A 17,457-nucleotide genomic window follows, 5' to 3' on the forward strand; every position below is an offset into this window, starting at 1 on the left:
GAAATGTAATTTGATGGACTTTCAAATGGCACTATAATCATTTATTTAGATACCATTTGATTGTTAAAAAGTGGGCCCAAAGTTCGTCAAGATTATTATTGACCACTAATATTCATTGTGGGCCCACTTTGGGCGATCAAATGGTGTCTAAATGAGATGGTTCCATAACAATTTGAAAATTCATTAAATTACATTTTCAACGAGTACAAGATCACCCAAATTGGACATATAACGAGGGAATTGTTGTTGTTTTGGTCTGACGTGTACCCCACGATAAATATCTGTGATCACAGTGGAAATATCAACGGTCTACAGAGAATATCAACAGTTTGCTTTTGATAATTGAGGTCCAGAATATTAGCAGTCCACTATTAATATCAACGGTTCACAGTGAATATCGACAATCCACGATAAATATGGGCAATTAATAATAAATATCGATGATCCACCATACAACATTCATTAATTATAACATGCTTCCATCTTAGCATTCTTACATTATCAAAATTCATATATTACAACAGTCATCCATTTCAACGTTCATCGCATTAATCTATTAGAACATTTTTCCATTATAAAATTTATGCATTATAATATTCTTCTATTATAAAATTTATCCATTACAACATACTTCTATTATAAAAAATATCCATTATAGTATTCTTCCACACCATATTCCCTTTCACAAACTCCCACCATTATATATATATATATATATAAACTATAAAGAAAACCTATGGAGAAGGAAGAAAGAATGGAGTAAAAAAGGACCATCCTCCCCTCCCGCTTAAAAATACTAAAGAAGGATGAAGGAAATGGGCAAATGGCCTTCATGCATAAGTGCCTCACATTTTGAACCTATGCACATCCTATATGAGGCCCATTGGGTTGTCTAGAAGCAAATCCATCCTTTCTACGAGTATGGGGTTTTGATTTCATGTTATCGATCGAAGTTTGAGAGTAAACTCACTACATATAGACCACACAGAATAAAACAGTTTACAATCAATGCACAACACTGGTGTATTTGTGGGCCATTCACTTTAAAAATAGAAGTGGAAAGATCCTTTTAATTGTCATATTAAAATGAACGGATTATATCAACTAAAGGGTCAGTCAAATTTTAATTTTATATGAGACCCATATCTATTTTTAAAAAGACCTCTCACTTCTTGAGACGAGAGTATTTTCATGCCCACATAGTTATAATACTCGAGCATTTTCATCTCCAAAAATATAATAATAAATGAATTCAGAATTAGAATTCCTTTTTCTCGTCCATATAGGCCACGTGGACAAGAAACACCTTTGGAGTTATTTCTCTACCATTATTGTATAATAAGCTTATTTTACCTCTACGTATGCAAGGCTCATCATGATTTAGGAATGACATCCATTCCGTCCATAAGGCCAGTACCTTAAAATCTCACTCTTATACAAAACAGAAGGCCAATAAAAAACACAGGTAAGTCACAACATAGGAACATTTGGGATGGGATGCCCGCCTTAAAACACTTTGGATTGTGTTCTGGGCCCACCTTATTTTTTATATACCATCCAATACGTTCATAATATTGTAACGTCTTGTCCAACCAGAACTGTGTCCTGAGGGGTCCACATAGGATTTACCGCAGGATCGTTCATTCAAATTACTCATGGTGGGGTACCACAAGTTAATTAACCTAGGTTAGCCCATTAGAGTAGACCAGTCTGGTCATGATCGGACCAAGTGCGGGTCGTCAAGCCAGATGACCCGTTTACACTTAACAACAGCCCGTGCGGGCCATATAGCGACCAAGGAAGGTTAGAAAGATCTAGAAATTTAGGGAACCGAAGATCTCACTGGGCTTGTGGTCCATCGTGGACCACGGACTCAGTAGACACCCAACAATTAATTATCCGTGCCGTTCCAGCAGCACTTGTCAAATGCAACCCACCCAAGGCCAAAATTGAAATCTGGCACTTGTAAATAAAACTGAGATTTATGACTTTCTAGCCGTCAGATCTCGTCTACATTTATGGTGAAGGTCTAATGTATTTTTCTACGCCCGTCCATAAAATCAGGGACCCGATCGTGGAACGGTGACCGTTGATCACAAATCAGACCCGTACGACCAAACCCCATATCCGATCGTTTTCAAATTTTGCATGGCCCTTCATCGGGCCATGGAGCACCTATCTTATAAGTTTCATGGCTAGAGGGCCACTAAAACTGCCCCAACAACCGGAATGGGCCCCACAGGGCCACTTGAAGGTCAGAACCGTATGATCAAACCTCATATCCGTTCATCCGTTTATTTTCAAATTTTGCATGACCCCTCATCGAGTTATCAGACACCTACACACCAAATTTGGTGGCCTAGGGGGTGTTAGGGCAGCCCCAAAGCCAATATGGAGTCCTAGAGGGCCATTATGGGCATTTGAGGAAACTTAAGGCCAAAGGGCCCAAGTCTAGGAAATAAAACTCTAACTCCTTATCTCATAACTCCCACCACATTTACCACCACCAAGGGAGTAAAGAGAGAGCAAGAGAGCAAGGAGAGAAGAAAGAGAGAGTGAAGAAGAGCAAGGGTGGACCATAGATCGTGATAGGGCCCAAGGAAACCCCATCTTGCAACTCCCTACATCTTCTACAAAAAAATTCTACGCCTCAACCGCAAGAATCGCTTCCGTTGATCGTCTAGGTAAATCCCTCATCCCTTTTCCTTGAAACCCTTGTGTTGAGAAGGAGTTGGCATAGATTTCTAACATGCAAGTGCTTGCTTTAGGGATTTCGGTCGGTCGACCCCAAAGCCCTCATTCCTAGGTCGTTTCTGAGATCTCAACGATCCATAGGTGCGGACTATTATCCTTAGGTGGCCTAGCACCAATTATACTAATGATTTTGATTGCTTGGATGATGTATTTGGAGAATCTAAAGAAAACTTACGATTTGAATGTTTATTTGGGGATTGTATGTTTTGTTTAGTTCTCGTATGATGTTGTTCGTGCTTCTCACATGATTAGGTTACAATGGATGATTACATGTTCATGTCTTGTATGATTTTCTCATATGGTATTGCTTTGTAACATGTATGATTCATTAGCTCTTGTGCATTTGATCTACGAGACGTAGGAAGTGCTCAACTTCCTCACTAACCCACAGAACACACATGCACCTTTGTTCATGATAATGTTAGCTTTGCTTGTTAACAGATTTGAATCATATGTTGAGAAGTATAAAAACATGATATGGTTTATGCTAGTTGATACATTGATAGTCGGTATATTATGGATCACCATCAAAACCCTTGGGTTGGCCAGGAACATGAGAAGAGCGAAGGTTGTCCCGTTGGTAGGACTATCCTGAGGCTAAACCCGTGGATTTGGACAGGTGCGTGTGGGCGACAATAGTTAGACTATATGGGACGCTCGTACCCGATGTCGTCTGCCACGTGCTTGCTTAAACTCGTGCGGTCTAGTCTACTTACTGATTAACCTTGTTTGTTAACCCTGTTTGCTCACCTATGTATGAAACCTGGAACACCCTACAATTGTTGTAGCCCATTGATAATCGATTGAAGCCGATCCACCAACTCGTGAGCTGGACATGGTGGAATGGGACACTGTGGTCGAGCTGTCGGCCTACGCTGGGGCGACGAGCCTCCCCGTAGTGATCCCGAGCGATCCCTTTCTTAGCACTCCCCATGTGCTTGAAGTCGAGGATGGGAAACCCGACGGGATCAAGGATTGCGGTGCCCTGGTCTCGCACGTTGAGAGGTCTTGGCATTGCAACCAGTTCAGGGTATTTGATACGTGGGGTGTATCAGTTTTCCCAACCTGCTGGATGAATGGAGATTAATTAAAAACTTGGCTAACATTATCGTCGTATCGCATTAGCTAGGTTGGCGACTCGGTAGTCGAGGTCGCAACGAGGGAGTGTTGTTCATACGCGATCGTTAGACGGAGTCACTCGAGGGAGTGTCGTTGCGAGGGCATGCATCATATCATTTATCATGCACATGCATTAATAAGATTAGTTAGGTGTTTATGTATGCTTGCTTTTCATTAAGTTCATAATATAATTGATGCTTGTTACAACTTAAGACTAATAGCACCCACTGAGTTGATCACTCACTCCCACTCTGGGACGGTGTTTTAAAACACCAACCAGACTCTCCCGTAGATGCAGGTGATGCAGAGTATGAGGAGCCTGACGACGCGAGTCTTGATGAGGATGACGAGCTGTCCTACTTCCAGTTGATGGGCGGTTCTCCATCGGCTTAGGAGACTGGATTATGAGTCGTTGAGCAGTGGGCTTGGCGCACCATTCTTATAGACATATGATTCTTTTTGTGATTTTGTCGGGTAACGCCTTGTGCAACCCATTTATATTCTTTTGGACTTGTATATATTGATCTCTTTCAGTTCAGTAGACTAGTTGTGGATGTGCCTCATGTTCAAGTAATTCCATGCTGCGCCTTTAAACCTGATTAATTGCAATTTAGTAAAATCGGTTATAAGTGACACCTGGGAAATTGGGAGTCAAGTGTGTACACGACCCTCAAATTTCAGGGCATTACAAATATGATGCCATCAAGGATGAATGGAAAAATAATAATTCATTCCACTATAACCTAGGTGGGCCACACTGTGACGTTATAAGCATGATTTTACATGGTGTTGCCAGCCCAAGTCTTGTATCTGCATGAGTTTTGGGATTTGAGAAAAACATAAGGAGATGAACTTTATGGATGGAGTGGATAACATATACACATCATGGTGGGCCACACACACATAGTTGTAGAATAAGCCTTTTTTAACACATGCCTGCCTTTAGAGGTGTACATTAGTCGAGTTAGCTCGTTAGCACGCTCGGATCGACTCAAAAAAGCTTGACTTGACTCAAATTGAAACTGTGTTCGAGCCGAGTCGAGCTAGTTTTATTGAGCTCGAAACTTTTAGAGTTGAGTCCGAGCTGGACCTAACTCGACTCGACTCAGTATTGAGCTCGAACTCGACTCGGATCGGCTCGGATCGATTTTTGAGTGTGTGTGTGTGTGTGTGTGTGTGTGTGTGTGTGTGTGTATAAATCGGACACTCAAAATAGGTTTATATATATATATATATATATATATATATATATATATATATATATATATATATATATATATATATATATATATATATATATATATATATATCCTAACCATTTGAGAAAGAAGTGAGACCATTCTAACCCCCTAGCACCCTCTCGTCTCGGTCGTTCACTCAACCCTAAAAACCCTAACCCTAGCTCGAACTTGACTCTCTTTAGCGACCGACGACCTGTATCGCTTTCATCTCCTCTATTTCTTACCATTCTCTAGCGCCCGACAATGATATTGTTCACCAAGTGTTTGATGAAAAGACTCAACAAAGTGTGGCCGGTGGCAATGAAGGTATGTATATGAAACAAATGCCCTTTTTTTCTTGATTTTTATGTTGCTTAAAAGGTGTTTGATGAAATACATGTAAAATTACTGTTGTTGTTTTACATACATAAGATTTTGAAAGTGTAGTCCATGTGTTTGTGAAAATGTTACACAAGCCAATTTGGCTCAATTTTGGCTTGAACTCGTTCGAACTGCCCCGAGCTGCTAAATGAACCAAATCGAGCTGGCCAGCCAGGTTTAAAGACCGAACGGAGCCGAGTTCGAGTTGGGGCCAGCAAGTGGCTGAGCCGCGTCGAGCAGTGCCCAGCTCCACTGGGTTCGACTCATGCACACCTCTGCGGCTGCCTTAAATATTCATATGACTGACTACAAAAGACAACCGTACCACAACTTGTGGTACTGTACCATCTTTCCTTTCTACATGCCACTTATTCAGGAAACTAGTACCATGAAAACGATGGGCCCCACCATGTAGACCACCTTGCTAAAAAATCAGGCTAATCAGCTAATCAGGTTGGCCACACCTGTGTGTTGACTCTGATCATCAACTGTTCATATTCCAACAGTGTGGCCCACCTTATGAATAGACCGGTCTGATTCCTTCTCACGACGTGATCTTCATGGTAGGGCCTACTGTTTCCATGGTACTGATGTCCTTCATAAGTGCCACGCTGGCATGAATAATAGTAACGGTACCACACGTTGGGTACATCCCATGTTGGCGAAAGGTTCTTTTCGAGACATGAGCATAATAACGTTGGGAGCTTGTCTAATGCCCATCCAAAACACTGGATTTGCTTGCTAGCTTTTGGTCGCGTTTGGGTGCACTATCTAATTGAATTGCAATAATTACTTCACAAGTTTAGCCTACACTTGGTTGATTCTCATGCTTGAAAAGTTAGTGGGCCATGCTATATCAATCAAACAAATGAATGGTTAAAAAAGACCTGCTTTCTCCGTACATTCATCTCCCTTTGGCCCATGTAATGAGTGGACATGGCTATTTTTGATGAGGGCATCTCTATATTCTTGGACATTGCTCAATATTCATGTTTCCCACTTTGGCAAATCCACTAAGCATGTCTATAACATATTTTAAGTAGTGGTATGACATTCAAGCTCCATATGGCCCACTAATATTGTGCGTCACATCCACTCCATCTATAATAATAAGCCGGAATGAAACTTAGATGGAAATCATTACACGTGCCGCACATAGATAGAGATTGAAAGATGCGTGATAAATGATTTTTAAAAAAAAAAAAAGAAAAGAAAAAAAAAATAAAGACCCTACTCACGCTAGAAGCAGATTAGAGCACTAAGATATTCCTATGCCTCATTTTGTTGAAGGCTTACAGGGATGCCTGTAGCAAATTCACTTTATCCATCAGTTTTGCAAGACCACAATAGGATGTAAATTGAAAAATCAAGTAGATTGAAAACTCTCGTGAGCTACACCACACAAAACAACAGAGATTGAACACCTACTATTGAAAACTTTGTGGGAGCCACAAAAGTTTTATATTGGATGATATTTGTGCCTACAATTTATCTAAGTGGTAATAACCATATAAGTGGTTTGGATGGCATATAAAAACCATAATCAACTCTAGGAAGGTATCAACCATGGACATTTCCATTCCCACTATTTCAATTGGTGTGGCCCATTGAATCTTGGATTTACCTAATTTTTATATTCCTATCCTATTGTAGTCTTGCAAAGCTGGTAGACCGAATGGATTTGCCATACGAGCATAAGCAATCTACATCCGTTCAAGCCTACTGGACTAGAATCTGTATTCCCATATATAAGTACCGTGCGCATACATCTCAGTTAACTAATTTTTTTTTTTAAATAATTTTCTTCTCTTATACCGACCTCATGCACATATATTCCAGCTAAAACGTAATGTAATTAATTAAAAAAAAATAATAATAATAATAAAGCTATGAAAACAAGTCTTATAAACACTGCACATATATTCTCTATCAAATGTGGGCCTATCTTTCCTTTAAAATGTGAAATACATACTTTACAATATTTTATATTTATTTATCTATGATTACTTTTTGAAATACTCCAACAACAGAGACGCAACAACACGGGAATAATTCGGTCATCTAACGTAAGCATTGTAATTGATTACTTTAGAATTTAAAATCATTACAAATGTCACGTATCAACCCAATGTAATTGATTTAATGTGTATAATTTCTGACTAATAAGAATTTATTAGTTGATTTCGAACTGTTGAATATTTTTTATTAGCCATCTATTAACTGTTCATTAATTAGCCATTGAAAGAATCAACCCACTATGTATTTATGTTGAAGATGCATCTCAATCAAGGCCAATGATTTCCACTATTTATTTTGAATTCATGGTTTTCCTTTTGTACTATATATTTTTCAATATCAGTGTATCAACCATCTCACTTTGAGAGAGTATCAAAGCCTTTCTTACAGCTGAATGCACAACACCTTATTAAATTACCTAAACAACCTTTCTTCTTGAGCTAATCCCTTCTCATGTCCTCTGAAAATTTGAAGATTAGGGTTACTTAGGTAACTAGCCCCAAGTGTTACTAGGGTTACTTTTGCCGGTCGATGGCCACATGGGTGAAACTTTGGTAAGATCCAACCCGTCCATCAGGTAGAATTGCTCGTTTTAGACGTTGAGTCAAAGAATCAAGATCATCCAAAACTCAAGTAAGCCGCATCATAAGAAAAAGTTGGGATGATATATCCATTATTAGCTTCGCGTAGGACCTAGCATACCGTTTATACCATTTAATCCATTCATCTAATTTGCCTCATTAACATGAAAGAATTACCCAAAAATCAGAGCATAAAACTCAAGTGGGCCATGGTAGGTGAATTTACAGATTTTAGGTATAATTTTTTTGAGATGGCTCACCTGAGCATTGAATCATCCTATTTCTTAGATCAAGATCCAAGGAGGAGTGATGTACTTGATGGATGGCTTGGATTTCATATACATTAAGTCATTTCTCTCAGGTTAGAGAAAGAAAATTCTCCTGCGTATTCACCTGGGCTTGTATGTGTTACCGGTAATGGATAATGATTACTTCTAATATTTGTTCCCAGAGAGATGAAATTCAAAGAGGTAAATACGCCGGGAAAATGCGATTGCATCTCATCAACTAACTTTGTAAAATTTATGGGTCCCACTAGATGTATATGTTTGATCTATGTGACACATATTTTGTTTAACTAACTTAGTTTAGGGCATGAACTAAAAAATGAGGCAAATTGTAAGCTTAAGTGAATTACACAGTAAAAAACATAGATGATGATACGCTTCACCATTGAAAACAAAAAAATAATAATATTAATAATATTAATTAATTAATAAAATCTATATAGGGCTCATTAATGTGCAGCGTGATCCAAAAACTTTTATAGCCCCCTAAGAAATTTTCAACAGTAGGTATTCAAAACCCCTGTAATGTGCGGTGTGATCCATATGTGCTTTAGATTTTCCTCATTAATGCCCTAAAATGAGCTGATAAATGGATGGATGGTCTAGATCGGACACATACATCATGGTTGGCCACATTGATTTTACCTCCTTTTCTTCATTTGATTTTTGTGAAAGTGTCAACTCAAAACCTCAACTTACATGTATTTTTCTACGTAAATAATCATTATTTATTTATATGTAATTATTATTGTAGACAATGAAACAAACATGCCCTAAAACTAATTACAAGGGTAAAATTGTCTTTTCCTACTAGCACTATGCACTATATATGAGAGGAAATGACTTATATTGTAACCACCTCAATAATTTTCTAACAAAGAGAAATTCAAATATAACTCCTATGGTGGAGCCCACTTAAAAATTCAAATATTGTGCGTCACATCCACTCCGGCTTATAATAATAAGCTGGAATGAAACTTAGATGGAAATCATTACACGCGTCACACATAGATAGAGATTGAAAGATGCATAATAAATGATTTAAAAAACAAGACCCCACTCAAGCTAGAAGCAGATTAGAGCACACCGATATTCCTCTGCCCCTTTTTGTCTAAGGCTTCTAGGGATGCTTGTGACAATTCCACTCTATCCATCAGTTTTATAAGACCACAACAGGATGTGAATCTAAAAATCAAGTAGTTTGAAAACTCTTATGAGCTGCACCACACCAAATAATAGAGATTGAACACCCACTATTGAAAACTTTGTGGGGGCCACATAAGTTTTATATCAGATGATATTTGTGCCTACATTTTATCTGAGTGGCAATGACCTTATGAGTAGTTGGATGGCATATAAACACCATGGTCAACTCTAGGAAGGTTTACATAGTGGACATTTCCATTCTCACTATCTCGATTGGTGTGGCCCATTTGAGTCTTGGATTTACCTAATTTTTAGATTTTTATCATATTGCGGTCTTGCAAAGCAGGTGGATGAAATGGATTTGCCATATGGGCATAAGCAATCCACATCTGTTCAAGTCTACTAGATTAAGATCTGTATTTATGTATATATATATCGTGCGCATACTTCCCAATTAACTATTTTTTAAAACCATATTCTTCTCCCATACTAGCTTCACGCGCACATACTAGTTAAAACATAATGTGTGTGTATAAACTATGAAAATAAGTCTTATAAACACTCCACGTATATTCTTTATCAAATGTGGGGCTATCTTTCCTTGAAAATGTGAAATACATACTTTACAATATTTTATATTTATTTATCTATCATTACCTTCTGAAATACTCCAACAAGAGAGAAGCAACCACACGAGAATAACTCCGTCATCTAGTGTGATTGATTACTTTAGAATTTAAAATCATTACAAATGTCACATATCAACCCAATGGAACCTTTGTAGTTGTGAGACCCACGTCAGACATGTTAGTCGTCCAAATCTGCATTGATTTAATGTGTATAATTTCGGACTAATAAGAATTTATTAGTTGATTTTGAACTGTTGACTATTTTTGATTAGCCGTCCATTAACTGTCCATTAATTAGCCATTAAAAGAATCAACCCACTATGTATTTATGTTGAAGATACATCTCAATCAAGGCCAATGATTTGCATTATTTATTTTGAATTCATGGTATTCCAACTGTAATATTTTTCAATATCAGTGTATCAACCATCTCACTTTGAGAGAGTATCAAAGCCTTTCTTACTGAATGTACAACAAATTATTAAATTATCTAAATAACCTTTGTTCTTGAGTGAATCCCTTCTCATGTCCTCTGAAAATTTGAAGATTAAGGTTCCTTAGGTAACTAGCCCTAAGTGCTACTAGGGTTACTTTTGCCGGTCGTTGGCCACATGGGTGAAACTTTGTAAGATCCAACCCGTCCATCAGGTACAATCGCTCCTTTTAGACTTTGAATACAAAAATCATGATCATCGAAAACTCAAGTAAGCCGCATCATAAGAAAAAGTTGGGATGATATATCCATCATTAGTTTTGCGTAGGACCCAGCATACCATTTATACCATTTAATCCATTCATCTAATGTGCCTCATTAACGTGAAAGAATTACTCAAAAATCAGAGCATAAAACTCAAGTGGGCCATGGTAGGTGAATTTACAGATTTTAGGTATAAATTTTTTGAGATGGCCCACCTGAGCATTGAATCATCCTATTTCTTAGATCAAGATACAGGAAGGAGTGATGTAGTTGATGGATGGCTTGGATTTCATATACATTAAGTCATTTCTCTCATGTTAGAGAAAGAAAACTCCTGCGGCACCCAAGTTTTTTTTTTTTTTTTTTGAAGATTAGCTCTTCCTAAGGGCTCTTATGTGTAACCGGCAATGGATAATAATTACTTTTAATATTTGTGTGGAGAGAGATGAAATTAAAGAGATAAATATGCCGGGGAAAATGCAATTGCATCCCATTGACTAACTTTGTAAAATTTGTGGGTCCCACTAGATGTATATGTTTGATCAATATGACTCATTTGTTTATCCGAATTAGTTTAGGGCATGAGTTAAAAAATGAGGCAGACTGTAAGCTCAAGTGAACTACACTTAGAAAATATACGCGATGATACGTTCACCTTAAAAACAAAAATAATAATAATAATAAATAATTGTATAGGGCTCGTATTAATGTGTATATGCCATCAACCTGTTCATAAGGTCAGGAAGACACGAATGAACCCGTAAACACATATATCAACTTGATCTAAAAACTTTTTAAACCCCCCAAGAAATTTTCTCTAGTAGGTATTCAAATCCCCCTAGTGTGATCCACATGTACTTTAGATTACCTCATTAATTCCCTAAAATGATCTGATAAAATGAATGGATGGTCTAGATCCGTTGCATACATCATAGTGGGCCCCATTGATTTTACGTCTTTTTCTTGATTTGATTTTTGTGAAACCGTCAACTCAAAACCTGAACTTGTATTTTTCTAGGTAAATAATCATTATTCATTTATATGTAATTATCATTGTAGACAATGAAACAAACATGCCTTAAAACTAATCGCAAGGGTAAAATTGTCTTTTCCTACTAGCACTATGCATTATATATGAGAGGAAATGACTTATATTGTAACCACCTCAATAATTTTGTAAAAATAGAGAAATTCAAATATAATTCCTATAGTGGAGCCCACTTAGATATGAATGCGGGTCCTTTTAACCTATCCCACAAAATCATGATTAAGCCTAATCTTAATTTTGGAGGGGCCCCACACGCCTTTCATGTTGCTTGAGTAGCTTTCTTCAGCTTAATTATGAATTTGGACATGTTTGATTTTGTTGAAAACGTCCAAATTTATTATTGAGCCGAAGAAAAGGCCCGCTTTAGTGACATAAGCCTACATGGAGGGTGTGGGGCCCACCATCTCAACTTTGTGGGGTCCACCATCTCAAATTGGACCCTTTTAAGTGAAGGTAATTTTAATTTGACCATTGAACTATTGCAATTCAACGCAATGGCTCATCCAAACGCTGTCAAATGTTTTGACTTTAGGGACCGTGTTTGGTTTCTCTTGTGGCGTGAGTGGCGGTGTCAGTCTCCCAACAGATAAGGAGAAGCATGTGAACTTTCACATACAGTCTCATCTTTTCTGCCAATGTGTCATATGAATAGAAAATCTGAGCCGTGCAAAAGATGGGTCACAATTCGAAGATTTTCTACCTATAAAATCGGTTGATCCACTCATTAGGTAGGGCACACATGAATGTTGAATCAGATAAGTAGGTGTCATTGATTGTGGTGGTGTGGCTTGTGTGATTATTAGACCAGCTTAATACTTGTTGTAGATGATCTTTGTATTGTGCCCCACCTTATGCACAGCTCAGATTTTCCATAATAGGAAGCATTAGAGAGAAATGCTGGGCTGTACCGTGCTCGTATGTGATCAGTATGAGTTCACGTACAAACGACATGGCAACCCATGTCTCGAATGAGGAATGTAACAGTAAGATACACGCAAGCGGACTGCGTGCAGAGTAACTCAGTACACTAAGCGTACTGGGTAAACTCTGTGGGGTCCACCATGACATATGTATTTTATCCACTCCGTCCATCCATTTTAAAAGATATATTTAGGGCTTGATACTAAAAATGAAGTATGTACAGAGTTAAATTGGACCACACCACAGGAAACAGTGTGAATGGAACGCCTACGGTTGAAAATTGTTATGGGCTACAGACGTTTTGGATCAATCTTGTATTTTTTTTTCCTCCATCCATAACTGTGTGATCTTATGAACAGGTTGGATGACAAATAAACATCACCGTGGACCCTTAGAAAGGTTTCAACGGTGGAAATCATCCTTCCCACTGTTTCCTGTGGTATGGTCCACTTGATCTTTGGATATTCTTAAATTTTTGGCTCAACCACTAAAATGATCTGGGAAAACGGATGGACGGCGTGGATAAACCACATAAATTCACGGTGGGCCCAACATAGTTTACTCAGTACGATAAGAGAGCCTACTGAGTAACTCAGTACGCAATCCGATTTCGAAATACACAGCCAAGGAAACAATTTGGCTAAATATACACTGAATGTTCGGTGTATACACTCGGGTCCAGTGTTCGGAGTCCACATCTCAGTATCTCACTCAATCAAAGGAGTGGGACCCACACCATATCCTCATCTCACCGTCCATCCAATCCTCATCAGAAGCTCACAGCTCACTCAAGTCAAGGAATGTGACCTTTCCCTAGCTCCACGCATCACCGTCCAATCATTATCAGATGCTACCGACGTATACATACATTGAATGATGGGTGTATTTGCTATACCTGTAAAACCCAGAGTCTTTAATACTTTATACACGCACTCAACCATCATCGATCTGGCATGCATCTACCTAAATCCGAACCATTGAAAAGATGGTATCCACCATTGATGGGCAATATCCTCAAAATCAGATTAATCAAACGATTTCAACCTCTGACTAATTGATTTTTTTTCCCTTAAGCTATTCTTCATTTCAACTATAAGTTATACTCCACTGATCAAACATCTAGGACCATCATCACATTTCCAAATTTGGGTTATGATCCATCTAAAGTGTGTCCGACGATTTGGACGGTTTGATTTGGGTACATGTACATGACCCCATACAACATTCATGCGCAGGTGTATGGATAATCAAACTCCACCAGAGTATCCAAATTTTCTCACTTTGTAATTACTCTAGCCCATGTTCCTATACTGATCATGTCTTATAAAGGATCTTGAAGATAAGAAGGTGGGCCACAAGATGGTCTGCCCTTAGAGCCTCATATGAGCAGACAAAGGAGCAAAATGAGATTCCTCTTTTCTCAATTCCCTTCTCATGTGATTCAAAAACATATTTATTAGGGGGTTTGCTACATGATAAAAAGATAAAGCTGGCCCTTGTTGATGGAATACTCTGGCATACGGTCGTGGATGATACACAGGCACTTGTGTTTGTACACGTGGAAAATATGTAACTCATTGAACCGTCCAAGAAACGGAGCCTATGGTAGATTGGTTGTAAACCTAAAATAAGATTAGTTGAATTACTGCAGTCTCTGATTTATGAAAATTTTGTTAGTTGAATTCTAACTGTTGATATTTTTCATGTTGATTGTTTATCTGAGATTAATTAATCAACCATTTAAGGCATTATAATTGTTGATTTATAAATAAATTAAAGTGGGACAAGCTATCTGACGGTTTAATTTGAATTTTACATGGTACATGTGTACAATATCTGGATGCGTGTGTATCATCCATCACAGTGTGGAAGAGTATCAAAAGGTCCTTATTTTATCTTGCTATTAAAGGCTTAAATTGTAAAAGTAGAAAGAAAAAAGCGTTTCGAATTCGAACATCACCGGCTGAGAGAGATGCCCCTCTTTTTTTCTCTTTCTTCCCAAAATGCCCTGCATGTGATCAAGGAGCATCCACCTTTAAAATTCCTGTGTGCACGCGCATGCAAATGGTTGTACATGACTTGCTTTTATATATATGGGAAAAGGTTCTATGCGGCCGAGCTCATGAGAACTTTCCATGAGGTCCGTCAAATGCACCATCCCATGGTGGGCCTAGGGCTTAAAAATCAAGTCAATCCGTGATTTGTGTGGGCCACACCATAGAGAAAAGTTGAGAGGGGTTTCTCTCCATTAAAATATTCAAAATCATTTGTTGAGCCTACCAAGATGTGGTTCACAAATCCAGCCCATCCATTATGTGTGTTACACTTGGATGAGGGGTCAAAACAAGTTTTAGACGCATCCAAATTTCAGGTGGGCCCTACCAAGTGCATTTATATGTTTTAGGCATGTCTTCACATGATTTTAGATGGTATGACCCACTTGAGTTCCATAAACGGCTGATTTTTGGAATATCCCATAATTTAAAGGGGACTCATAAAATGCGCAGTGTTAATGTTCGATATACATCATGATAGGGCCCACACAACTCAACCTCATGGGAAGTTCCCATGAGCTCCACTGCATACAACCTTTTCCACACACACACAAAGACCAACACACATTACATGTGCACTTGAATTCATGCCTTCAGTGTTGAAACTCACAATGTAATAATTTTACATTCGAGTAGGTTTTGTACCCTAGTTAGTTGCGACAAAGCCTCACCTAAGAATGTGTGGTCCACCTTGATGTATTATTTTATATTTGCATTGTTAATTCATTTTTTTAAGATTATTTTAAGGCATAAGCTCAAAATTGAAGTAGATCAAATTCTCAAATGACTCATACCATAGGAAATAATGCTGGGCCATACATATTTTGGATTAAGCTGATATTTGTATTTAAAAAAAGAAAAAAAGAAAAAAACCTTCATCCAAGTTTATGTGATCTTGTCACTGGACCGAATGGCAAATAAACATTACGAAAACATTATAGTGGCCCTAGCAAGTTTTTAATGGTAAGGTGTTCAATCACCATTGCTTCATATGGTATGGTCCACTTTAGATTTGTATCTTCTTCACTTTTGGTCTAATGCACTAAAATGATATAGAACAATGGGTGAACAATATGTATATATAATAAATACATCGGTGAGCTTCACAATAAGCATTGCATCATCTTGGGTGAGAATATGGCTGCACATTATCCACCCCCTCCTATTACAATATCAATATATAGAGGTATACACGAGTTAAATTGAGTTGAGCTTGGCACAACTTGACTCGACTCAGTCACTAATTGACCCTAGCTCGAACTCGGCTCAGCTCGGTCCTTGAGCTTGACTGGCCAGCTTAGCTCAATTTAGTTAGCAGCTCGGGCTAGTTCGAGTCGAGTTCGAGCCTGTAAGACATTTTCACAAACAAATGGAGTACATTTTTAATTTCTTACTGTATGTAAAATAATAGCAACTATTCACAAGTATTTCATCAAACACTTGTAGGCAACATCAAAATAATTTTTTTTTTAAATGGTATTTGTTTTATATACATACCTTCCTTACTACCACCCGACACTTTGCTGAGTCATTTGCAACATCAATATCAAAGTAATCGAGTCACCGAACTAGTTTGATATGAGTTCGATTCGAGTCGGGGTTTGATCCAAGTTAAGTTGAGCTCGAGCAAGCTTAAACTCATTTTGAAATTTTTTCAAGCTAAAAAAATTAACTCAACTTGGCTCAAACTCAATTTTGAACTAAGCCAAGTCAAGCTAACCAAGCTAACTCAGTTCGTATATAACCCTATAAATATGTACGCCATATTGTTGTTATATTGTCATGGACTAGTTATATTTGTTCGCTTTTTTATTATAGACATTGAAATGAAGAGTTTAGACATATTACCGCACATGTTATATATGCTAGGTTCTTACTATTATTAGTGGCACATGTAACACTTACAACGGTGGACCTATTGCTCCATGCTGGCACATATGTGGTGTGGTGTGTGCATCTGTAGTGATTATTCTCACCTTAAAAAGAGGTCGGGACACCTTGTGTCTTCGAAAAAAAATTGTGGTGTGTGCATGAGCTTTATTGCACACGCGCCTGGGCTCAGCAAAGTTCGAGGCATTGAAGAAGGTTGGCTGTTTTGTGAATTTGAGATCGAAAGTAGGGTATTTTGGGAAATGGGTGGAAAGGATGATGATGGAAAGCTGATGATGAAGTGGAATGCACTAATTTCCACGTCAGTTAGAACCGTGTGGGTCACTTTCCTATGTTGACGCCACCCTCCTCCTCCGTCCAACCGCTTTCTTTTGGGAGCGGATTAGTTGAGACCCCGGAAACACCTAAGACGGTGTGACCCTTACTGTGGGGCCCACCTTGATGTATGTATTATGTATCTACACCGTCCAACCGTTTTTCCAGATCATTTTATAGTATTATCCCAAAAAAAAATAGATTTAATTACCAGTGGACCATACCATAGAAAAGAACAGTGATTGTCCATTAATGGGCCACAAATGTTTTGGATCAAGCTGTTATTTGTTTTTTTTTACCGTAATCCACGCTTATGTGACTTTATCAACAGATTGGATGGAAAATAAAAACAATAGAAACATTAAGTTAGGCCTTAAGAATTTTTTAATGGTATGACGT

The sequence above is a fragment of the Magnolia sinica genome, chromosome 11 (genome assembly GCF_029962835.1).
Source record: "Magnolia sinica isolate HGM2019 chromosome 11, MsV1, whole genome shotgun sequence".
NCBI classification, from domain to species: Eukaryota; Viridiplantae; Streptophyta; class Magnoliopsida; order Magnoliales; family Magnoliaceae; genus Magnolia; species Magnolia sinica.